The sequence below is a fragment of the Gadus morhua genome, chromosome 15 (genome assembly GCF_902167405.1).
Source record: "Gadus morhua chromosome 15, gadMor3.0, whole genome shotgun sequence".
Lineage (NCBI taxonomy): Eukaryota > Metazoa > Chordata > Actinopteri > Gadiformes > Gadidae > Gadus > Gadus morhua.
The window spans coordinates 23,011,152-23,038,651 of NC_044062.1; the positions used below are offsets into that span (position 1 = coordinate 23,011,152).

Consider the following 27,500-nt stretch of genomic DNA (forward strand, 5'->3'; position numbering starts at 1 on the left):
GTGTGTGTGTGTGTGTGTGTGTGTGTGTGTGTGTGTGTGTGTGTGTGTGTGTGTGTGTGTGTGTGTGTGTGTGTGTGTGGGTGTGTGTGTGTGTGTATTTATAGGAATACATCCATGATAGCCTGGATGGGATATTGGTGTCTCATTAATGGAGACTGGAGCCTCCCTATACACACAAGCCATTTCTAACAGGGAAGATTCATTTCTTTCAGGGAAGAAGTGTTTTCATCATGTCCTTTCAAAGCAGGACGTTCTCTGAAACTTCACGGTACTCAAAACGATGCTTACAAAGAATCCTGTCATCACAGATTTGTTCTTCAGGAAACAATTGTCAATGATTTTTAAATGTGCATATGGGCCAAAAGCTAACTCGTTGGCTTATACAGAACCAGTGTCTTACCACAACAACTGATTTAAACAAAGAGAGCGAGAGAGAGAGAGAGAGAGAGAGAGAGAGAGAGAGAGAGAGAGAGAGAGAGAGAGGGAGAGAGAGAGAGAGAGAGAGAGAGAGAGTGAGAGAGAGAGAGAGAGAGAGAGAGAGAGAGAGAGAGAGAGAGAGAGAGAGAGAGAGAGAGAGAGAGAGGTAGCCATATTAGAGTAGGGGAGAGAGAAAGAGGTTGATTAGTTTAAGAGGGCCTAAGGGCTTCATTACAATATCACAACAAACAATTACTATGTCTCCGGAGGGCCACACACACACACACACACACACACACACACACACACACACACACACACACACACACACACACACACACACACACACACACACACACACACACACACACACACACACACACACACACACACACACACACCACACATACACACAGTGTCAAAATATTTCACACAGTATATTATCTATAGAGCACTTCATAATGTGTGATCTTCATGTAGTAAGCAAAGAAAACTCTGATTTCTGTCCAAAGGATGTCAGATATACTGCAGAGACTTCAGATCCAAATGAATACAGATATTGGCAAAAGTTGGCATAAAACAAATGCCCCTATTTCTACCCTTGTTTCATGGTAAAATAAAGGTTTAGATGATTCCAGTGCATTGGTGGGGAGCACACACACACACACACACACACACACACACACACACACACACACACACACACACACACACACACACACACACACACACACACACACACACACACACACACACACACACACACACACACACCTCTGTTCTGTGTCTTCAAAATGCACTTTTTAAATTCAAATATTTTTTTGCTGAGGAACGCACACAGACTCTGGCGAATAGACTTCAATATAGAACAGCAACACTGAAGTAAAAAACCTCCCTAATTGAATAATAAAACTTAATCACAAGAAAAATGATGCCAAACCATTACGAACTGCAGCATCCAACCAGCTGAGGCCGTCGCATATTAAAGCTTGTAACACAATCATTGATTGACAACGATGTCCAGAGCACTTGTCTTACTGCTGATTAATTAGTCCCTTCTTTAGAGGGTATTTTTTTTAAATAATTTCATTTTTTTTTTCTCACATCACCTACATAGACAGGGAAACTAGGGAAGGCGCTAAGATAAAATGCAGACAACGTTTTTCTGTTTCTAACTCTCTGTAGACACAACACAACACAACAGCATTTCTTCCATATTTCTTTATTCTTGTTCTTTTGATGACTGTAATTTTTAAAACCTGTTTTTTTTAGGAGTTTTTTTCATGTAGTTCAATTATATAACCAAACTAGACGAACTTGGCGGGATATGGGACTGTTTTCTGTCAGTTTTTTCGTTACAAATGGTTTAACAACGTCCGAATGGGTTTGTTTCTGTGTGTGTGTGCGTGTGTTTTTTTTACGATTACCTTCATCACTTTTAATGTGGCACCAATATCTGTATTTAGGGATTTTATTCATTGCCTCGATTATTTTTTTTTTTTAATCTAAACTCCAGCAGAACAGACGATAGCTCCTGCTAACATTGTTATTTTACAAAACATACCCCAGATCACATTCAGAAGTCTTGACCCTGTTGATGATCTGATGATGAATGATCTAGATGAATAAATGAATGATCGAGATCATTTATAAACTAAAACAAAATAAAATACAATACACAATGTGGACAGTGTGTCAAAAAATCTTAAGTCAGTGGTTGTGAGTTTTGACCTGCTGGTGGAAACCATAGAGGAGGGTTTGTCGGTCGCTGTGTCAGCTGCAGTAAGTTAACTGTGCTGTCCAATCACCAGTCAGATCCCACATAGCTCTTCCTTTTGTCACTGGTAAACGTTGCACTATAATACTGCAGTTAAGCTTCAGCCATACATATCCATTGTCTTTAGTCTAGCTGCATATATCTGTGTGTGGGTAGCGAGGGGTGTAGCAGTGAGGGGTGTTGAATGTGTTGTTTGGAAGACTCTGAGGGGAGGTAAGTGCACTGCCTTAATTCAATTTAAAGCTCTGTGTTTTGACAGGAGTTGAGAGTTAGCTGGGGTGGCAAGATAGCTCTCTGCACAGTTGGATACACACAAGCACACACACGCACACACACCCATGCACACACAGAAATGCAGGCAAGCACGCACCCACACACACACATGCACACATAGATACAGAGACACGCAGACTAGAACTCAGACACACACACACACACACACACACACACACACACACACACACACACACACACACACACACACACACACACAGACACACATACACACACACATGCGCGCACACACACACACACACACACACACACACACACACACACACACACACACACACACACACACACACACACACACACACACACACACACACACACACACACACGTAATATGGATGTATATTTCTATCATAAACCATGTCAGACAGGCATGTGCTTATACAGACATAAATAGGTGCCTTACAGCCGTTTAAGCAGCTGAAAGTCACATATGTACAACAAGCTACCAACCAGTCAAACCTAGTCAAACCTAGTCTATTAGAATTAGAAAATAAGTCTATTAGAATTGCCTCTATTTTCTACCGTATGCTCAGTCTATTGTAATGTAGCTTTGAGCTGACCTGCCCTCTACTAAAAAACTGTATCCAAACGACCTACTCTGTTGTCTCAAACCAAAAACAAGCATGTTGTCCTGAAATGCTGCTTGACTATGGGAATAAAATACAACAACTGCTCTGCTCCATAAGCACCTTAATTACGCCTATCTGTAAATCTGTGAAAGTGTGTGTGCCTGTGTGTGGGCCTGTTTGTGTGCCTGTGGGATTATGTGTGTGTTTGTGAGGGTGTATGTGTGTGTGTGTGTGTGTGTGTGGGGGGGGGGGGGGGGTATAGAGAGAGGGGGGGGGAGACAGATAGTGTTCATGGTAGACGTTGGGTTGTATCCTTGGAGACAGAAAGCAATATGTTTGATTGCTGCCGGAGTTCACAGAATAACAAACAATAACTTTGCATATGAGATTAGCCTGACTCCCTTGAGATTTAACGTCAGTGGTATGAATCTTATCAGGAGGAAAACTCATACGCTTGTGTGTGTGCGTGTGTGTGTGTGCGTGTGTGCGTGTGTGTGTGTGTGTGTGTGTGTGTGTGTGTGTGTGTGTGTGTGTGTGTGTGTGTGTGCGTGTGTATGTGTCTGTGTGTGTTAACTACATAGACTCACATCTATTAAACAATATAAAATGAATTAGATGGAACGAAAGAGAGAGAGGGAGGAAAGAGATATAGAGAGTAAGGGTTGAGGGATAGAGAGATAGAGAGAGCGTTGATTGCAGGATCCTGGTAAGGGATGTAGGTTATAAAGGCCTATCTGTTACACATGTAGTACCGTTCCCATCTCTGGGCTTCCTGTCATTGATCAGAACAACCCCCCTCATGCCCCCCCTCCCACGGATGGACAGAAATATGATAGTCTGGTGGGGGAAGAGATAGAGTAAGGGGGGAAGGACAAAAGTATGCTAAAAAGGCATAAAAACCCATAGCCTCCGAGGCTCATCTCTTGTGTCAGTGATGTGAGGATCCCTGCAGGCATCAACATCCCACCCCAGCAGTACCTCTCTCCACTCTAATCTAATTTCTCCGTCGTCCATTTTTCGCAAAGCTAAACGATACAGCTCACTATTATGCTGTGTGTGTGCGTGTGTGTGTGTGTGTGTGTGTGTGTGTGTGTGTGTGTGTGTGTGTGTGTGTGTGTGTGTGTGTGTATGTGTGCGTGCGTGTGTGTGATAGAGAACATAGAAGCAGAGAGAGGAAGACAGTGAAGAAACTGAGAAAAAGAGAGAGGGAGAGAGAGAGAGAGAGAGAGAGAGAGAGAGAGAGAGAGAGAGAGAGAGAGAGAGGGAGAGAGAGAGAGAGAGAGAGAGAGAGAGAGAGAGAGAGGAACAGATGTGTGAGCAGCATCTTGTATCACTGGGACTTTGTTTATGGTAACACCCCTTAGAGCCATAACATCGAGCCACAGCGTCCTCCGGGCCCGCCGCACACAAATGGAACGCAGGCTTTGAGTGACAGCTTGTCCACTGCTCCTTCCTGGCGGGGTGGGGGGGGGGGGGGGGGGGGTTATCACACCAGACATCTGTTCCTCATCGACCCCCCGTCGAGGATAGGCAATCCGCTCGCGAGGTCTTTTCCTTTCAAAAAATTATCTAAAGAGAAATGCATAGGAGCTATGAGGAGCTACGGCTTTGGCTCCTCTTATAGCGAGTCAAAATTTCCTAGAGTTAATAATACATCTAACTAACTGATTTGCAATACAAAACAATTTCTCCCCAGGCAATTCAACAAAGATCAGTCCTCCGTAATTCATGTCTGAACAGACTAATAATAGGTTCTTATTGAACTGATTTATGGGGTGTTATTTATCCAGCAATTCAGAGTATTGCATTTATTGAACTTATTTATAGGCTGTAATTAAAGTAGTTAATTAAGGTATGGGTTCTTAATTAACTTTTATATGGGCTGTAATAAAAGTAGAAATATGAGTATTGGTTATTATTAAACTGAATAATGGACTGCAATTAAAGCAGGTCATCCAAGGTAGCAGTCAGGCGTGTGTGAAGTTCAAACCCAAAAGCAGATAAAGTTCAAATTTTTTATTTAAGGCAGAGCAAGGATTCAGCTCTATCAATAACAAAAGTTGCTTGTCCCACAGAAAGAATCCAAAAACAGAAATAAAGGGCTGTTAACTAAAACAGGGAGAAAATACAAACAAAAAGGAATGGCCAGATTAATCTCCAAAGAGTAGTACAGGGGCAGGGGCAGAACCACAGGCGAAACCCCAAAACAGGCAGGAACCAAACAGGCAGACAGAATACAGGGCAGTGTGAACTGACTAGGTAAGCTAAGACCTAAGAACAATCTTACAAGGTGGCACTAACAGCACTGGATATAAATAGGCAGAGTATTTAACAAACAATGAGGAACAAAAAAAAAAGGCAAGAAAAAGACAATGGCAGGATGTACAGGTGAGAGGCGGAGTCAGAGGCACAACAAAAGTAGGACGCATGGTGGACAAAAACACAGAATAACCAGCAGGAGGCCAGAGAGTCACTGAGTCCGAATAGAGGAGCTGACAATACCCCCTCCCTCCCCTGAACAAACGCCTCCAGGTGTCAAAGCAGGGTGATGAGGACCCCATGTCCCTTCCTCTGGCCCATACCCCTCCCTGTTGACCAAGGCCAAGCCCACGTCGATGGACATCCAGCAGCTTATACACATCCAGCAGCTTATGCCCATCCAGCACCTTATGCACATTGAAGGCAGGGGTCCCATCAATGAGACGGGGGGAGGGGGGCATGCGGCCAGAGGAGAGAGGACTGCGACAGATCAGCTTGATCCAAGAAACGTGGAAGGTGGGACCCGCCGTAGTGAGGAGCAGCTGCAAACGGACTGCAGATGGGCAGAAGAACTGCTCAATGACATAGAGCCCAATGAAGTGAGAGGCCAGCTTATGGGAATCCACTTATGGGGGAAGGTCCTTCGTCGAGAGCCAAAGTCTTTGCCTCCTCCTGTAGCGGGGCGACCTGAGTCTCCATCGGTCGGCCAACCGCTTGACCCGGACACCAGAATTCAGCAGGGAGGCTCGGGCACGTCGCCATGTCGACCTGCACCGCCAGATGATCGCCTGGACTGAAGGCGCCAAGGCCTCTTGTTCCTGAGAGGGAAGAGAGGTGGTTCACAGCCATGGCCGCATTGAAAAGGGGTCAGACCAGTAGATCACACAGGGAGGGAATTGTGGGCATACTCAGCCAATGCCAAATGCTGGCATGGGCTGAATAAGAGGGGTTCTGAGACGCCAGGCATCTAAGGACTCTTTAAAGGTTTTGGTTAGCTTGCTCGGTGTGGCCATTGGTCAGCGGATGGATCCCGACAAGAGACTGGCAGTGGCACCAATAAGTCTGCAAAACTCCTTCTAAAATGCAAACACAAACTTAGGACCTTGATAAGTATGACCAGAGTCAGTCTATGGACAGTGAAGACTTTATCATTAGAGCCGTGTGGGGAGTTATGTCAGGGGATAAGTGTACACACTTTCTTGGCGAGGACGGTGGCATTACCATGAGATGGTGAAAGACTAGACACAAAATCCATGGTAATGTGGGACCATGGTCAGTTGGGTACAAGGAGTGGCTGAAGGAGTGCTGTGGATGGTTGGCTCAACTCTAATTTTTCTGCTGGTCTGAACATCCACTCTGAGCCACCAAAAGTGTTATTGTGAATCCAGCATGGCAAGTCAACCAGGAGGAATGCACCTCAGCAGGACCTGATTGCATACCGGGCTGGGAAAAAAAAGTTAGCCGGACTAGGTCCCTGGTTATGGCCAGAACGGACGAAGGACTTAATATCCCAGGTGATAGCCACAACCAGGCAAAACGTGTTAGAGTTTGGGACAAGCTCAGAAGCGCTAAACTGGCGACAGAGTGCATCAGGTTTTACATATTTTGAGCCTGGGCAAATCAGTCAAATTTGAATGACAATTTTCTATTATAAATTAATTTAAAAAGTGACCACCTAGCCTGGTGAGCGTTGAGGCATGTAGCTGACTTAACGTACTCAAGGTTCCTATGGTCAGTCCTACTGAGAAAAGGGACCTCTGAGCCCTCCAGCCAGTGACACACCTCCTCTGATGCTGACTTAACTGCCAATAGTTCTCTGTCTCCTAGGTCATAGTCCTGTTCAGACGTAATACTTGTAATCTTCTTTGGGACAGACTAGCACAACGGTTTTTGTGGGGCAGTTGTTTGGCTGAGGGTTGATTATCGCTTTGCTTCCTCTAAAAAATCCATTCCACAGGTTTCTTTTTTATATACACTTAGTTTAATAAGATAATTATGAACAATGAATACCACTTTAAAGGTTTTTAAAGGAAGCATTTTTAAATCATGAAAATAGACCTCCAGACCTCCGGGATATGATGCAAACAAAGTATTTGTGAGGCCTCAGAATGACTTGGTAGTAAGATCAAAACATCTGGCCTCCTTTATATGAATCAGAGTATTAAGGTCAGCTAAGATTCTGTCTTAGCCCTACTGGAAGTGATGTAATAAATAGGTGACATTGGGGAAAAGGACACTCATGGGGCATTTCCACCGGAGGGTACGGGTCGGTTCAGTGTGCAAAGGTACGGAACAGTTCGCGATTTCACCGCCAAAAGTGGGCGTGATCCAGACTGAGCTGTATGGAGCCGTACTGGTCTCGAATTACTCCGCTGTTGGGTTACTGAGACGCCAGTACCTCAACAAGCTAAATATGCCGTCCGTTCATTGGTCGACCGAATCGTTGCTTCTGAGCGACAGGGGGATAATAACGAACCAACACAGTACCCGCAAAGTATTTCTGGATAATGGTGAAAGCTTTGTTGATTGAAGAAAATGTTACGGAAAAGTTTGACGTCCCTCTTGGACGTCCTTTTTCCTTGGTCTTATTAGCAGGCTACTCTGTGTCGGGCTGCTATGAGGACACAATGCTTATGTAGCCTATCGTCATCCGGCTTAAACCCCGCCCTACCGTAAGGGTACTGTCTGCGGTGGATACGCGAGCCGTAACTGAGCTGGGCTTTACCGCACCTACACTACTGGACTGAGGCGTGCTAGGTCCGAAGCGTACCTGTCGGTGGAAAAGGGGCATTAAGAGTGAGCTAGAGACCTGGAATTTATTTTATATATAGTTGGTTGTAAATGAAGCAGGTAATTCGAGTGGTTCTTTATTAACTGGTTAATGAATTGTTATTAAAGCAGTTAATCAGAGTATGCTGAATCAACTGGTTAATGGATTGCTATTAAAGCAGTTAATCTGAGTATGTTTCTTAGTTAACTGGTTAATGGATTGTTATTAAAGCAGTTAATCAGAGTATGTTTCTTAATTAACTGGTTAATGGATTTTTATTAAATTAGTTAATCTGAGTATGTTTCTTAATTAACTGGTTAATGGATTGTTACTAAAGAGAGCGCGTTAGAGAGCGCGTTAGAGAGTGTGTTAGAGAGCGTGTGAGCTTGCTGCCTTTATCTCCAATCCCTTCAAGTTCACCAAGGATTTGTTGGGGCAGAAGCGCAGTGGTAAACTTTCCTCCTCAAAGGAAGACATCCTCATAGGCCAACATCTGAAGCAGATGTACAGGGCCCCCTCAAGAGAGCAGGAGCTGGGAGAATGTAACATCCTCATAGACGCCCCTGAACCTGAGGTGCCGTTTGACATGTCAGAGCTGCAGCTAAAGCCCAGTTCAGACCAAAAATTCGCCTTGCAACGACTTGCAACTCGCAACTCCTTGCGACTCCTTCCGACGAGACGGGCTGCGTTCTAAAACCGGGCAGTTCACACTGGCTGCAACGCGCTGCAACGGGCGGCGACGGTAGGTGGTTTCCCTAGCAACTGTTAACGCTCTGGCATGCTGAGAGCCGCAAAAGCATCAGCATCATTTGCGTAGGTTAGATTTGTGATTAGTTAGGTTTGCGATTAGCTTTATTTTTATTTCGCTTGAGAGTAGGCTGGAGTTACTGTGTTTTGTCATTCTCCACTACATCTGCATTGGAGTAAATAGCTGGATATTACAGTTAGTTTAGATTACCCATTGTTGGATACATTGCATTTTCCGTTAGTTGAATTTCAGTTTGATCTGTCTTTGTTTACCATCGGCTCAACTACTACTTGGAGATGGATAACTTAATTATAAACAGGCCTTATTATGTTAGTGAGAGTGAAATTGTGGCACTTTTAAAATAATAAAAAATAATAAGGTCGGATTACAGTCCGTTGTACCGTAGACCCACAGAGAAATTCTCTGCCGTAGTAGAAAAATCATAAATTCTTCCTGAAAACAAGAGAGGCAGCCAGATCAACTTGTTACCCTACTATCCATGTAGAGTTTAGATCATGAATTGGTCGCGTTTCCAAAAATAGTACGCCTTTCCAGTTAAAGGCGTCAATGTGACTTGCGTCACATTGATTTCCGAAGTCACTGCTTTGCATACAGAGACGATCCAGTAAAAGGGGACAACACCACATCAGGCAACCAAAATGATAGAATGAGCGGAAAACTGTTTTTTTTGCTATTTTCAAGCAGTGGAGGGAAACACAACATTAGGTTTTGAAAAACTGGATGTAAAGTCGTCTTATTTTTTGGAAACGCGATCAATTTATGGTCTTCACTCTACATGGATGGTAGGGTCACAAGTTGATCTGGCTGCCTTTCGTGTTTTCCGGAAGAATTTATGATTTTTGGCGGTGATTTTCTCTGTGGGTCTACGGTACAATATAATGAAATCCGACCTTATTATTATTTTCCCCCACAATGGTATGAGTTTGAATCCCGTAATGCATCATATTTTAAGCATTCGTTTTTCATTTATTTCGGCTTAAAACGGTTCTACGTGACAAGTTTCTTCCAATTACACTTCAAATAAGAATGAGATGGGAATGTTTTTGACATTTTATTGAAAAAAAAATCAAAGAGGCATTCGCAAGGACAGCTACTTGTCTGGTCCCGATTTCCAACAGCTGGCGTAGCCGCGATAACAAGCGACGCATTCGGCTGATGGTCAGCAGTTAACACGGTCACGAGTCAAACTGAAACACCGGATACACCAAGTGCCACCGCAATGTCGCAACATGCTTTCTTCTTACTGTCCCTGTTGCTATACCCCTTACTGCCAACGTCGTAAAGGACAGGTTGCTCCTCCAGCAAGCGAATTAAATTCTCCTCCCTCTCCTCAGACCAGAAGTCTGCCATCTTTGTATATTTGTATGCTGGAGTGGACAGTACGGTACCGGGACGGAGTAAGGCCGTGACATACAAGTTGTTCTGTGCTGTGATTGGCTGAAGAGAAATAGCTAAATCGCCGTGTTCTAAAACTGGGCCTTGCGATTTGACATGTTCAGTCTCTGGCGACTCCTTGCAACTCCTTGCGCCCCTTGCAACCCCTCGAATCTTTGGTCTGAACTGGGCTTAAAGGACGTCAGGGAGGTCGTCCGCAAAGCAAGGGAAAGCACCGCTCCAGGACCGAGTTGCACTTCATACAAAGTGTATGAGAACTGTCCCAAACTCCTGCTGTGTCCGTGGAAAATCCTGCAAGTCTTCTGGAGAAGAGGGAGGATCCCAGATCAATGGAGAGTAGCTGAAGGGGTGTGGATCCCGAAGGAGGAGAACTCCACCCAACTAGACCAGTTCCGCATCATCTCCCTACTGTGTGTCGAGGCAAAGATCTTCCTCAGCACTATTTTAAAACGGCTGTGTACCTACCTTGAACAGAACAGAACATCTGTCCAGAAGGGCAGCGTTTCGGGAATACCAGGCTGTCTGGAGCACAACGGTGTGGTGACACAGAAGATTAGGGAGGCAAGAGAGAAAAAGGGCAACCTGCAGTGCTGTGGCTTTATCTGGCAAATGCAGTTGGCTCCATTCCACACAAGTTGGTTCAGCTCACATTGACAAAATATCATGTCCCGAGCAAGTGTAGAGACCTCATTGCTGATTACTACACCATTTTCAGGATGAGGGTCTCTTCAGGAGCAATAACATCACGTTGGCACAAGGTGGAGATCGGTAACATCACAGGGTGCACTATCTCTGTGACACTATTCTCCCTAGCCATGAACATGCTCACCCAGTCTGCTGAGCCAGAGTGCAGAGGGCTCCTATTGAAATCCGGTCAACAGCAAACCCCCATCAGGGCATTCATAGATGACCTCACAGTCATGACAGAAGCGGTCCCAGGCTGCCGGTGGATTCTGAAGGGACTCGAAAAGGTGATGGAGTGGGCCCTGATGCGATTCAAACAAGCCAAATCAAGGTCTATGGTGCTGAGGAAAGGGAAGGTGGTAGACAAGGTTCGCTTTAACATCACAGGCACAGCCATTCCAACCATCTCAGAGAAGCCAGTCAAGAGCTTGGGCAAGGTTTTTGACAGCTCTCTGAGAGATGCAACAACTATCCAGTCGACCTGCACTGAGTTGGATGGTTGGTTGAAATCCTTGGTCAGGCCAACCTGGAAAGCATGGATATACCAACAAGGTATTCTTCCCGGACCTTTGGCCCCTCCTTGTCTATGCAGTCCCCTTCTCAACAGTGGAGACCTTAGAGAGGAGGGTAAGTAGCCACCTCTGGAGATGGCTTGAATTACGGAGGAGCCTGAGCAGCCTCGCACTCTACGGCAACACTAATAAACTGCAACTTCCCTTCAAATCTTTGGAGGAGGAGTTTAAGGTTACAAGAGCCAGAGAAGTGGTTCAGTACAGCGACTCACGTGATCCAAAGGTGGCTAAAGCAGGGATCCAAGTGAGGACTGGAAGGAAGTGGATGGCGGAGGTCGCAGATCAAGAGGCAGAGGCAAGGGTGCGTCAAAGGAGCATGGTGGGAGTGGTCACAAGAGGCAGAGCTGGGATAGGCTCCTTTCCAACTCCCCAAATGAACAGCTGTGGGAAGGAAGGGTGCCGCCTAGTTCAGGAGGAGGTGAGAGCTGCAGTGGAAGAAACAAGAATGGTCAAGGCAGTGGGAATGAAGCAAAAGGGAGCTTGGACAAGATGGGAGAACACGGTTGAGAGGAAAGCGACCTGGGCTGATCTGTGGAAAGCCGAGCCGCATTCAATTCCTCATCCAGGTGGGATAGGATGTGCTTCCAAGCCCATCAAACCTACTCGTGTCTGAGTCCAGCAAGCAAGTAGTGCTGCTGGAGCTGACCATCCCATGGGAAGACCGCCTGGAAGAAGGCTTTGGGCGGAAGCTATCCAAGTACGCGGGACTGTTTGGTTATTCACCGTTGCTAAGCAAATAATGCCTGCAGTCAAGGAAAGTGGATTATTTATTTTTTCTGTCGTATCACTCCACAAGTAGTCCGGTAACTTATCAACACCAGCGTTCTCGGTGTCTAAGCGACGTCAACGTCTTTGGCGGACTATTTCTCTGCTGATCAAAGCTAAGTATGACGGTAACAAATAAAATGTTAAATAAAGACCCTTTCGTGAAAAGGGGACGTTGCGTCTAGAAAAAAGTTTAAAAGAGTGTAGGGGTACGCTATCCAGGGACTCAAAAACATTCAGCAGTCGTCGGCATTGCTAATTTCTTTCTCAACATGGCCAGCACATCAAAGACCATTGACCATGGCAGCAATGTTTCTCCCAACAAGACCAGCAGGTCAAAAGACCTGCGTACCATGGCTACATTGTTTTCTCTCAACAAGACCAGAGCGGCAACAAATATCGAGGACATTGAAAATCAGCCGTCTGAGGGTACGTCCAGCTATCATACGCCTAAATGGGATTCGTAGTGATACTACGTCTATACAAAACGGGTCACGGGCCCCCCGTAACACCCTTGGATCAATGCATCGCAGGAAAAAAATGAACTATTATGATATCATATGATATTGGCCTCCATGCGCTACAACTCGGCTCCAAAATCCCCACTCCATTGGGTTACAAGGAGTCCTTCATTCCATGCACTCCGGATGATGTCTAGTTCAGGGCATACATTGTCACGGAAACGTACCCATTCTTCGGCAAGCATACGCAGCTCATCATCACAGCCTTTTGCTGTCGATGGGACATACCCATCGACAAATGATATTACATACTCAAAGCAGTTCCATCCGTTATGCCTGAATGATGCCTCGGTATGCTGGTCTTTTACACCTAAAACAGGCCTCATTCTTTTGATTGGAGCATCAATCAGCGGCACATCTCCATTGGACGTACCCTCAGACGGCTGATTTTCAATGTCCTCGGTATTTGTTGCCGATCTGGTCTTGTTGAGAGAAAGCAATGTAGCCGTGGTACGCAGGTCTTTTGACGTGCTGGTCTTGTTGAGAGAAAACATTGTTGCCAGGGTAGGCCTACGCTGATCTTTTGATGTGCTGGCCATGTTGAGAAAAAAATTTGCAATGCCGACGACTGCTGAATGTTTTTGAGACCCTGGATAGCGTACACCTACACCCTTTTAAACTTTTTTACCCCCCCCCCCCCCCCCTTTTTACGAACACAAACCCCACACACATGTTATTAACCCATGCACACACACGCACACACATTAGGGATGTGCTTTTAAGATTTGTATGAAATCAATCTGTTGGGTTCAACAACTGCGCCTTCAACATTCAACATCAAAATTATTTCAACATGGTTTTATGCAGATAGGCCTACATGCGCCAAAAACAGATCTGAACACAGCCTGCATGACGGTGAACTAGACACGTCTTTAGCATATGGAAACTAGGGCCAAACAAATAACTACACACGGTGTGTCTTTCTTTTAACATTTTATTTGTTACCATCATACTTAGTATTGGTCAGCAGAAAAATAGTCTGCCAAAGAAATGGACGTCGCTTAGCAACCGAGGACGCTTGGGTTGATAAGTTACCGGACTACTTGCAGAGTGATACGACAGAAAAATTAAAAATCCACTTTCCTTGACAGCGGGCATTATATGCTTAGCAACGGTGAATAATCAAAAGATTATTCACCGCCGGAAGTTGTAAATTGAGTGAACGGTGCGGTCAACAGCATTGAGAAGAGCCGTGTAATAAATAACGATAGTCACACACACCCCTGACACAGTGGGCTATAATACTACATCCGGCCCCTACCCACTAGACCGGAAGTAGCTACGCCCCAGGGACCTCGTAGGGGGATATGATATGTACTACTATTAAATAACCTCAGAATAAAATTATATATATGACATTACATGTATGACATAGCCAACTGTAAGGTTAGCCACTAACTTATATCCTATTTTGGAGAGGATAAATCTATGAATAAATTTTAGGATAGTTATCCACTCCCCTTAACTCACTATAGCCCAACAATCTGTGACCTCCCTGCCTCCCTCGTTAGTGCTAACCGTCACGTCCAACTGTTGCTACTATTACCTCACCAAACTTGAAATCAGCTACAGCGCCATGATGATTGATTATTGCATTGTATATTGATTCTAGTGTACCCAGCGTAACCACATACTGTCCATATGCATAATGTATGTAACACATCTTCAAAGGTTTTTCATTGTACAAATGTTTCTTTCAGAGGAAATCAGACCCTACATGGGCAGAGCAAAGTAATGGGTGGGGACGGGCGGCAGCTAAACACACGAAGGGGAGAGGGGGAAGTAAGGAGAAGAAGGTAGAGGCAGGGGTTATGAAGAGAAGGGGGAAGAAGGAGAGGAAGAGGGAGAGGGGGGAGGAAGGAGGAGAGGAAGAGGGAGAGGGTTCTGAAGGGGAGGGGGAGGAGGAGAGGAGGAGGAAGAGGGGGAGCGGAGATGGTACGTGTTCCATACGATGTAATCAATTTATGTTATCTTCCAAACCCTGGCGCACTGGCTGCTGTTGAAGATGCTTGATGTCGATGGGTCATATGTGGACCATTTGACTTTGCAGTTGCGGCAATTCTTTATCTATTTTTGTATTTATGTCACTTTAACATCATGTGTTAAAGAGAGCACCAAATCAGCTGCCCCCCAGGGGCAAAACTTCACCAAGTTAGATCTCAAACAGTCTGCTTCTGAGGGCCCCACGGGCCCCAACACTCCACAACCAGACCAATTATGATCACATCCACTGAACTCTGAGCTGCATTGTTCGCTGAGAAAGAAGGACAACTTGAACTAGAATAATATAATAAGGATGACGATAAAAAATAAGGGAAAAGTCAATAGATAGGAAAGATGGGGAGAAGGAAGAGGGGGTGTTTTGACAAGGGTAACTGAAGCGCGGTGAAACATTTGCTTTATGACGAGCTGCTGACATTAGGGGGCTTGGAGATATGGTGTGTGTTACAGTGCTCGGCCGAGTCTTAGGTTGTATAATACAATACAATATAATATAATATAATGAATATAATATAGTATGTAATATATTACATATTTCATATATTTTTGCACATTTTTGCATATTAATTCATTATAAGTAGAGAATGTCTATATGTGTGTGTGTATGCATGTTTGTGTGTGTGTGTTTGCGTGTGCGTACATGTCTCTGTGGGTGTGTGTTTGCGTGCGTGTGCATGTACACGCCCATGGGGGACATGAAATAAAACTGACAGGAGGTAAATTGAAATTAATAATTGTAGCTCTGCATTGTCTTTGTATTAAAGCTTTTAATATATTGTTAGTGAATTCAGTTTGGTATTTATATTTATATTTTATCATTGTGATATATTGAGTAAAGCAGTGTAATGGATAAACATAACTTCAGACTACACTTTTGTTTGTATCATGCCTTGAGCTGGAAACTTTCAACGGACTAACCATGTTCCCTGAAAAAATTAAGTTTCCTTTGTTGTCTAAGCATGCGCACACACACACACACACACACACACACACACACACACACACACACACACACACACACACACACACACACACACACACACACACACACACACACACACACACACACACAGACACACACGCAACAACACACAGACACCAGCTGCCTCGGGCAACCTTGTGGTACCTCCTTACCAGTCTATATACTCTAGTGGACTAATAGACCTTGGTAATGAATTTACTCCCAATTGCTACAGCAATTTTTAATAAAAGAAAGATTCCCTCTCTATGTCTGACTGTTATTGCCAGCAGTGTCATTACTGCCTCCGAGACCAGCAAGTATACCCTAATGATATTACACTGTCTCGCTAACACTTATTTGCATTAAATCGCTTATATGGGTTATGCAAAGTTGAAGTTGATATAATTGGAGAGTTGATCCCTGCCAGATATGATTATATAAACTCAATAATACAATAATAAAAAAATGGTTTATATCTATACTGTACTGGATTGGACATAAACTTTTCAATCATTAAAAAAAGCTAAGAAATTGTCACCCATATATGTAGTATCTTTTTACATACGCATGAACTATGGAAACTTCAAATAAGCTACTAATCATGATCAATTGAAAAATGTGACTCAAAACAGAGAAAATGAAATCGAAAAAAAAAATCTTAGCCCTTTTACCACAACAATCAAAATGAAGCCTTTAGGCACTGTTGATGAACATAACCACAGAAACTTTAGTCATTTATACAACAGCACAGACACACATGTGGTAGGGACTATAACTTAACGGCTTTAAATGAACCCTTAACCCCTTAACAGTACACTAAGCGACTGTGTAAATGGATCACAGTGTTTAAGAACCTACACGGTGCCTGTTTATGCTGAAAAAGGGAGAAATTTCCCTGTGTAAATAAATGATTTAATGTTGCGAAACATTCCCCTTAATTCACCCTGCTTAAAAACCTAGAAAAAAGGTTAGGGAAAGGAAATTAAATGATTTCATTTTCCAGGCCTGGGGGGTGGGGAGGCAGCTGTCGTATTTGTAGGAGTTAATAAATGTCATGGACAGAAATTGATGTTTATGCCCATGACAAGTGACACACCCAGAGAGTAGGTATGTGGTAGCAGCACTAAGGGATACTGTACCCACTGTTTTCTCTTTATGTAGCTCGCCAACAAACACCACAGCAATTTGTCTAAGTACTATTCTATTTTATTTTGATTGTGTCGTCTATTACAGTAATGCATTTGTTAACATTATTTATAAGGCAGTTTCCGTTCAAAATGAGCTTAATGTCAAATTGCTTTAGAAATGCATTTATTTTACACGTATTTGTGAAAGATAATTCCTTTTAATGGTTGAGAGGTTCCCATTTAATTAGAATATGCGCTGTACACAATCGACGACTTTTCAAGTTAGAAAATGTGAGAGACCACACACCTAACGACATCTGCATTTACCTTTAACTGTTTTGGTCATTTAGTGTGTTGAAGGAAATTATTTCGTCAACAGAGCACAGCCCATACTTACCAATTCCAGTCAACAACCCAGTCACCAGTTTCAAACCCGGATATCTCGCCCTTCTCTTGTGATCAAATGGTGACTTTAGTGTAAACTGTCATGGCAAACGCCGTTCAGGTGGAACTAGCTATGCTAACTTCAGCAATCTTTTTTTCAGAAAATGTTAACCTCTACAAGCTGTTCCTCTGGTTCGGAACACCACCTCACCTTTGCTTTTGCCGCCATGGCTTCTGTTATGATTACCTGATGAATTGTTAGTTCTACATTAAGTCAGCGTGGGTCCCCATTGGCTCAGTTCTTTCCCACGTGACAATCATTTGCTTCTGTACTCGGCTGTCATCTGGGTTCCCACCACCCTACAGGATATTAGATCACCAATATTGATCTTTAATATTTTCAAATCAGTTGGGCCCCGATTCGTTAAATAATACTCTAATACTCTATCTAATACTCTAATATACTCTAGTACTAATATCTATCTATCTATCTATCTATCTGTCTATCTATCTATCTGTCTGTCTGTCTGTCTGTCTGTCTGTCTGTCTGTCTGTCTGTCTGTCTGTCTGTCTGTCTGTCTGTCTGTCTGTCTGTCTGTCTGTCTGTCTGTCTGTCTGTCTGTCTGTCTGTCTGTCTGTCTGTCTGTCGGTCTGTCTGTATGTCTCCCTGTATGTCTCCCTGTCTCCCTGGCTTTTTGTCTCTCTCCCTCTATCAATATGATCTTTCTCTATATCTCTTCCTCTGTTTCCCTATTCCAACGTGCACCCCTTTTTTGCTCTGTACACTGTCAAGATCCGCGATGCAGAATTCCACCACAAAGCCACTCTCCCTGGACGCGGAAGGCCCCCCCCCCCCCCCCCCATCCAGGGTAATAAATACTGCTCTCCATAAATCACTAATAATTTATAGAAGATCCCTCTAACAGCTTTCCATGGTGCATCAGTCAGCCCCCGGGGTCCCGTCTGCTCTCATGGCTAATGCAGCGCTAATGCAGAGAATGGGGGTCTTGTTTTTATTAGCCTGTGTCCCATTGTTTGGATAATCTCTCGATTTACCAAAGCCCCCAAGTTGACAGGTGTCCACACCCAGGCCCGGCTAAGCACCACGGACCCTGAGACGTCCAAACATGCACTGATGAAGCCACGTGGAGGAGCAGGAGTAGGTGGTGGTGGTGGAGGAGCAGGAGGTGGTGGAGGAGGTGGAAGAGTTGGAGGGGGAGGAGGAGGATGTTGTGGAGGTGGAGGAGGTTGTGGAGGAAGAGCAGGAGGAGAATAAAGGGGAGAGGTTGAGGAGGAGGAGGTGGTGGATGAGGGGGAGGAACTGGTGTTGCTTATGTTGAAGGAGGAGTTGCTTGAGGTGGAGGAGGAGGAAGTAGTGTTGCTTGCGTTGAAGGTGGAGGTGAAGGTGTATGAGGTGGTGGTGGTGGTGGTGGAAGTGGAGGAGGTGGTGGAGGTGGAGGAGGAGGTGGTGGTGGTGGTTGTGTTGAAGGAGGAGGTTGTGGGTGAGGTAGAGGAGGTGGTGGTTTTGTAGAAGGAGGAGGTGTTGGAGGAGGTGGAGGAGCTGGAAGATGGGCCGGAGGGAGATATATGGACGCCATATTAACAGTGAGCGGGTGTTTTGCCTGTGGAGGTGAAACAGGAAGACAACCTCTCCAAGGAGAGTTTGGAGGGTCTGTGATACTTTGGTAACCCCTTTGTCTTCAAGGGGAAATCAACATAGCAGCCCATAATGATGTGGTGAATAATGTCTTGCCACGAGGATGCTTGGTGGGAGACACCCATTTAGATAGGGCTGTCTCGCAATCAGAGCATGTCAAACACAATAGCCATCAAACCCTGCTTTTGGACGGCTATCATTTGAGGAGACGGTCTTGACCCGACCATAGCGCTGTGTCAGCTCATCAAGTCCAACGGCCAAAGTGAGGCCAAGGTCTGCTGGTCTCGGTACATGTTGGTGCAAATCTACTTTTACAGATGCTTTAATAGCAGGTTCTATACAAATAAGCAAAATATTGCAAATTCTATACACGCTAATTAATTTCTATTCGCTATATCTCCAATTATACTATAATTATACTATAATTGGAGCTAGTGCTCTTGTTTAAACTTGTTACATTTCCCCAAAAAATTATTTAAGAAAACAAGCTAAACTTATTGTACTATATTATCAATCCAGCTACACTTGCTGTTAAGGATTGTAACACGGTTGAGTATACTTCAGAATACCTAATAGTTCTAATAAAACGGCAACGTTTAAAAAGGTACAAAAGTTCCTTTCAACGTAGAAGTTGCGGTGTTTTGTTGTGGTACTGACTGGGTACAGTAACTGGCTGACCTGCTCCGCGTGGCTCCAGTGTGGGTGCTGGTGGGAGTGGGAGTTGGAATGGGCAGTGGCAGGCCTTCCCTGCTCCCTACGACTCAGCTCATTGGAATGGTTGATGAGTTCACACCAAGCGGTGCTGGGCGATGATGGGATAGCTCTTAATGTAGACAGCCATAAACACAGAGGGCCATCGCTAATCCTGAGAGGCTCCTTTGTGTATCTCGCACTGCACAAACTGTTTTGATGAATAGGTCGACCCCTGACCCTCTGTGATGACGGATGTTGCTGCGGGGGGAAATGGAGCCAGAGGGCCTTCCTGTTTGGGAGACGGCCCCGACTCTTGCTTCATCATGGCAGGTTTTTTTCCCCCTGATGTATTTGACCTGCTGTGGTACACACAGGAGAGGACGATCAGTACAGCAATAATAATACTACTTATAATAGTACTACCACTACTTCTACTTCTAGTACTATTAGGACTAGGATTACTTCTAATAATAACAATACGATAGCAGCAATTAGAAAAAAACAAATGTTTTTTATTACATTTAACAATAAACCATTTCCTTCTTGGTTGTGGTGAGGTTGTTCTCTAGCCTGTCTACGTGAGCAAGGGGCAGAATGCAGGCACTACGACTCTTTGCAGGTCAGGAGGATGGAGGGAAATCCGCGTTGTTCAATTACGTAGGACATGTCAAGTCCACAGATCCCTAGAGCTACCCACTGTCTCACAAGTCCACTCTCATAACCATATCTACAAAAATCACAACATAAACACTAACAATTATTATGGATTATAAATGCAACCAACATGATCATTTTAAGAATGATTGTAATGCAACTTAGCAGAACCTCATTGTTTGATGACAGTTTCTAGTTTATTTAAGCTCCTCACTTCTTTTCTCTTTATAAATAGCTCCCTGCATAGGGCTTCTACACTGGGACTCAGCGAGGGCCAGCGGATAACCCAGACAGTCTGGCTGAAAAGAGTGCAATATTTCAGTGGTTTAACATCTGTGTCCCAGACACAATCAGTTGACATGGAGCATAAACTTTAGTTGTACCACATAATAGAACCACTCGAAACACATTCAACTTCACATCAATCATGATTCTTATCAATTTAAAATGATTATCACTGTTTGCAAATGCATAAAAACATTTCTTTATCTGTAATTGTTTGGACAGGAGTTAAATACAATTAGGTTGAGCTAATTCAACAGTGAAATAATTTCCCATTTTTGTATAATCTTAAGGTATTTTACAAGTACAATAACCATTCATGCTACACACGTTTTTCAAAAGAAAATGTAGGATTGACAAAATAAACGGGTCTCAACAAACAACGTGAACGTAAGCAGTAGACCTGCGTATTCTCACACACACACACACACACAAACACACGCAAGCACACACACACACACACACACACACACACACACACACACACACACACACACACACACACACACACACAAACACACACAAAAGCATGCACCCATGTATAAATGCACACACTCATAAACACACGCACACACACAAACACACACATACACACACACACACACACACACACACACACACACACACACACACACACACACACACACACACACACACACACACACACACACACACACACACACACACACACACACACACCACAAGCCCAGGTTATGAGTCTACCAACACACAGTTTCTGTTTGTGAAACTGACAGCGGAAAATATGAGCCTCTGCTCCGACCTCCGTCTACTCTTGGCACTTTGATTTGTTTGACAGAGACGAAAATTATAACAGCGAGGGAAAGAAATATGAAAATATGATGCTGTAATGCTTCCAAACACAGACATTTTCCTTGCTTAGCTTGAAGCGCGAGGGCTAATGCCGGGGTGTACAGCGTTTTTTTTCTAGCACATGTTCATTTCTGTGAACCCCCAACGTGTGTTTACTGCGTGTGTTTACTGACCAGAGTGTTTACCGTGTGTATAAATCAGTGTACTGCGATCTATGCCGATGACATGACGTTCTAATCATCTGTCTACATATTGCAGGTTTGTTTCCATATCTCAAGGGCTGCTTCTTACCCGCCCTGACTCCAGTGAACTTTATTTTCAGTCATCTATTTATTTATCCATTCCACTTTGTGTTGCTTTGATTTTAACAGCCCCAGGGTTATTTTGTTTTTTTATGGAGGTCTAATACGTCTCTTTTTCAGTAACTGAACTTTTCAATGTAAACTCCCTCAGTGCAGATGATGGTTGAGTTGATGAAGGCAAACACAGATTGCCTCAGATTTGTTTATTCATTACTCAACTATATTCTGATACAAAAGGCAGACATAAGTAGGGGACGGAATCAGAGCCTTGCTGGTAAGGCTTTACGACATAATTATAATCACATGCAAATGTTCTCCTTGAAATTATTCATCTCATTATGAGCATTTGTTATGAGTTTTTTTAGATTTTGTTTTATTTAGTGGAATGTGTTGCTGGAGCTTTGACTGCTACTGTGCGACTGCATGTGGTCATATATTCTACGTGCACAACATTATTGGTTCAATAGCCATTTACAAGTAACATTACTACAAACATGACAAATGAAAAATAACAATATTTATTATATACTTTTCCCTAGCCATCTCTTAACTGTCTCTTGAGATGTAGGATACAGCTTCAAATGCAAAATAAACCCAATTTGCATTGAACATTAAAATACCTATACTACTACTAATTAAGGTCATGTTTCTGGTACTATTTTGTTACATTACATGTGAACTGCTACAACTTTAAGTTTGAAAGCTCCTAAATAAATACAGTTGTACTTACTTTCTAAGCATCTCTCTTTTTCTTTTTATCTCGCTCTGTACCTAATTAAAGATGGCCCTGTATGTTAAAATACTTCCTGTGTCACAAGCTATTCCCAGAAAAACGTAAACATATAAAAATAAGGGACCCTATGGAGAAAAATTACTGCCATACTGTTTTCATTTAAAATACATTGAATTTTTATACGGAAATGTAAACAGCTTTGAATTTATTTCCACAATATTCTTTGAAAACAAGGTAATCAATAAGTATTCATTTTGAATTACTTATTTGAAATTTAAATATGTAATTTCAAGTTGGGCCATTTCAAAAAGACAACTTCAAATATTTTTTCCAAATGTTCAATAATTGAAATACAAAAAAAGTAAGTTGCATTTATTCAAAATACTGATCAGATAATTCAAGCGATAAAGATGCAGGCTGAAGTAGCAGGGTTTCCCAAGGACAGGCATAAGCAATCCAGATTCAATGTAATCAAACTGAGCATGTCTGTCTTTCATGTAATCAAAGACAACGTCTCAAGAATTAAACCCCGACGATGGCGAACTGGAAGAACTATGTGGCTTGAGTAAATTGTCAGATTTGGGTAGTTTATGCCTATTTATATTTAAATTCAGAGCTTAATCAAAACAGGGGGTTATTAGAGGTTTAAAAACTATCTCAACAAAACAAAACAAAACAGAGGGCTGCTCTGCCCCTTGGAGCTAGTAAGTATAGGCAAAATACTTTCAGACCCTAAACTATCACACCCTTTTTTGAGACTTCCTGCATAAGTTACAAGACTATATATATGAATGATTAACCCTAACCCTATAAATTCATAAATTGTAGCATAATAATGGCAGTTGGTTTAATTATTTTAGCTGAATTGCACTTTTTCTTGACACTTTAATTTTGATGTTGCTTCATACCTGTGCTTATCGAGCTCTGATTTGAAGATACATGACATTGTTTTTTATTCTAATACTGAAAGGCAAGCAAATGGTTCCATTACAGTCAGCCTTTAATAAGTATGCAAATAGGAATACCCTGCTGCTTCAGTTTGAGTTTGAGTCAGTATTACAGTACAGACAGTACAGTTTTCATGTGTGTATGCCCGCATGTTCCGTCGCCTTATGTGGACCAGCGACCTGACAGCAAGGCAAGACTGATATTCCAGACCCGTGGTGTAGTGTGTCCTGCCGCAGTTGGGCCCACTTAAAAAATGTCTTTGTGGGCAGGGGCCTGCAGTTCTCTGTGTACACCATCATCAGCGACATTCGGATGACCTTGTTTTCAAAGGATATGTGAATGTTATGAATTAAAAGGAGTTAGCATTTCCACGTATAAAATGTAATGAATTTTAATTAACATAATGGCAGTGATTTGCTTCCATAGATGACTGACTATGATGTGGTAAATGCAGTCTTGTCTTGTATATCCAGTCTTCTCGGTGCAGTGAGCTGCTCAAAATTAGTGACAGTTTCGGGCTTCATGGTTCGACTGTTGGTAAACGGCCCTATGCAAGAAATGGAGGTAAATCATAATATAAAAACTAAAAGCAAAAGCCACTAAATACACTGATGTTATTGTGCTATGTGCAACACTCTGCAGTGTGTTGAAGTGAAAAGGCATTAGCAGAGAGGAGAATGTGAGAGAGGGGTAGAGAAAAGAGAGAGAAGAGAAACGGGTCAGAGAGGAGAACCGGAAAAAAGGAAGAAAGGAAAAAGACGATCTTAGAATAAAGTACACAGGGAAAACGATGTTCTTTAAGAAACACGTGGGAACAGGGACAGGGAAATGCACCCAAATAAAATGTAAAAAAACAGAAGGTAAAATAGGGCAGAAGGGGAGGGGAAGAAAGATTACAGTTTTCTCAATCGTTTAAACACGTTTTCTGATACTATAGCTCAATTTCTCAAAACTCCGAACACAAACCTGAGAAGAGTTAATCCTTTTGTCAAAACAGCACAAATTGTTATCAAAACTGATTTTTTCCACCAAACAGTAAACACAGCTATCAAATGAATATCTATTAGAGAGCATCAATTAAACACTGGTGTGACCAATTCAAAACACTTCCATCAAAATACTATTTACATATGTTTTGGCTTCATGAGGCCATGTTACATATTCCAATGTATAAAATTGTTTAGAAATAGCTTAATTTTTTAAAGTTGCAATTAGGTGGTACATATATTATGAAGACTGTTGCCATATTGTAATAAAATACTGTGAATATATTATATAAATATTGCTTTGACACAATTGTATCAGAATAGGATTCAATGCATATTTGTCTATCCAATGAGCTCCAATGGGCTAAACTCACAATCCCAGCTTCCCAGAGTCATACTGTACCCCTAAAGTTGATGCTGCAACATTGTTGTGACAATACACCAATGTTACCTATTTTGGTCAATTACAGTACAATAATTGCATTGATAAGTAAAATGAAAAACACTACAGTAAGAAAATGTTTAGACTGTCTTTCGGGGAATCTAATGATGTAGTAATGATGTAAATACAAAAAGGTAAAAAAGCAAATATATATATTTTTACTGTAATACAGTAAAATGTTCAGCTGAACTGACTGCATGAAATAATTTTCGTAGGCCAACAAAAAATAAAAATAATATAAATGAGGTGAAACAGATCTATATGTAAATCAGTATGTATCACACCTCCAATCCTGATCAGGCCAAAGGACCATATCTACAACAAAGTAGAGCTTACCGAGTCCTCTTTAATGCTCTGACACACACATTAAGTGTTTTGCCAGTTGAGTTTGAACAGGTGAGAAGTGAGTTAAACTTATTGGTAATTAGTTGTTGCGTTTTGAAGGCCAGTGTGATCCAGGTGAACCAAGTGTGCTAAATGATGAGATTTGTGCTAAGAGTTTAGCAAAAATGTGAAAACAGTGGAATTGTGCTTAGAGTTTAGCAGTCTGGAGTCTTGTAGTTGATCCATGAGCTTCATGTTTTCAGAATTGTGTGCATAGTTCCATTCTTTGTGTGTATACAATCGAGAAAAACTGTAAGAAAGAAGAAGGAAGGATGGATGCCCTACGTCGTTAACTATGTAACCTGACTGTAGCGACCGGTCTAGATTTAGTGCACATAGACACACACACACACACACACACACACACACACACACACACACACACACACACACACACACACACACACACACACACACACACACACACACACACACACACACACACACACAAACAAACACACAACCCAAGCTAAACGGGGATGACGGCAATCTGTGATGTCATCCAGTCATGATTGCAGTGGTGACCTGTCCAGCAGTGGGTGTGTGGGTGTGCATGTGTATGTGTGTGAGTGTGTGTGTTTGGGGGGGGGGGGGTGGGGTGGGGGGGTGGGGGGGTTCACAGGGGTACGATGGGGTGTGGCGGTGGTCCACAGACGTGTTATGATTATGAATAACTTTGGCCCCTCATCAAAGTAGTGAGTGTGAAAGACAGGCTGACAGACAGGGACAAACCCAATACTCCTGAACTTATACACCACTTTAGGTCAGCTCGTTTGGTCTCTCTCTCTGCCTCTCTCTCTCTCTCTCTCTCTCTCTCTCTCTCTCTCTCTCTCTCTCTCTCTCTCTCTCTCTCTCTCTCTCTCTCACCCTGACCTCTAGTGCAACAGTACAGAGCTGTCATTGCGGCGCTTAGACTAACGTCTGTTGACTCACATATTGCACATGCCCATGCAGGCTTTCCACACAGAACAGCATGAGGAAGCATTGACAAATTGCCAGTGTGACAGTGCTGCCTAGAGAGTACGTTGTGTCTTCTTCTTGTCAACAAACCCATGTATACACACATTTACACATACACACTACGGTGTTCATGTCAATACATACAGAGGAACAATGTGACAAATGAATATTTGCTGTATGAACATGAAACATTATCAAGACATCCACTAAATAATACAAATATGATGTTACAGTTTTTCTCGGTTGTATGCGCACAAAAAATAGAACTATGCACACAATTCTGAAAACTTGAAGGTAATGTATGAACTACAAGACTACAGACTGCTAAACTCTAAGCACAATTCTGCTGTTTTCCCACATATAGAAATTCTAAATCACATTTTTGCAAACCTGTAAGCACAAATCTCATCATTTAGCACACTTGGTTCACCTGGAAACACTGACCTTCAAAACACAACTCACTTCTCACCTGTTCAAACTCAACTGGCAAAACACTTCTATCATGTGTCAGAGCATAAAAGAGGCCTCAGGTGAGCTCTACTGTGTTGTTGATATGGTCCTCTGGCCTGATCGGGATCGGAGGTGGGATACAGACTGATTTACATGTAGATCTGTTTCACCTCATTCATATTCTTATTTTTATTTTTTGTTGGCCTACGAAAAGCTTTTATGCAGTCGGTTCAGCTGAACATTTTACTGTATTACAGTAAAAAATAAATATTTGCTTTGTTACCTTTTTGTACTTGTGCACTGATTTCACCATTACATCCCCCGAAAGACAATGTCTAAATATTTTCTTACTGTAGTGTTTTTCATTTTACTTACAGTATCAGTGCAATTACTGCACTGTAATTTGCCAAAATAAGTAACATTGGTGTATTGCCAGAACAATGCTGCAGTATCAACTATAGGTGTACAATATAACTCTGGGAAGCTGGGATTGTGAGACTAGCCCATTGGAGCTCATTGGATAGACAAATATGCATTGTATCCTATTCTGATACGATTGTGTCAATGCAATATTTATATGATATATTCACAGTATTGTATTACAATATGGCAACAGTCTTTATACTATATGTACCAACTAGTTGCACATTTTAAAAAGAAAGCTATTTCTAAACAATTGTATACATTGGAATATGTAACATGGCCTCATGAAGCCAAAACATATGTTAATAGTATTGTGATGGAAGTGTTTTGAATTGATCAAACCAGTGTTTAATTGATGCTCTCTAAGAGATATTCATTTGATAGCTGTGTTTACTGTTTGAAAAAAATTAATACAAATGTCTGGACAGACATAGGCACACCCATGAACACAAATATATTCACAGAGGCTGACAACACTTGTGTTTAAAGG

At 42.7% G+C, this 27,500-nt stretch overlaps 1 pseudogene; it reads left to right on the top strand.

Annotated features, from left to right (window-relative positions):
- Positions 1–27,500, top strand: part of LOC115560383 (uncharacterized) — a 75,586-nt pseudogene that overhangs the window by 28,407 nt on the left and 19,679 nt on the right.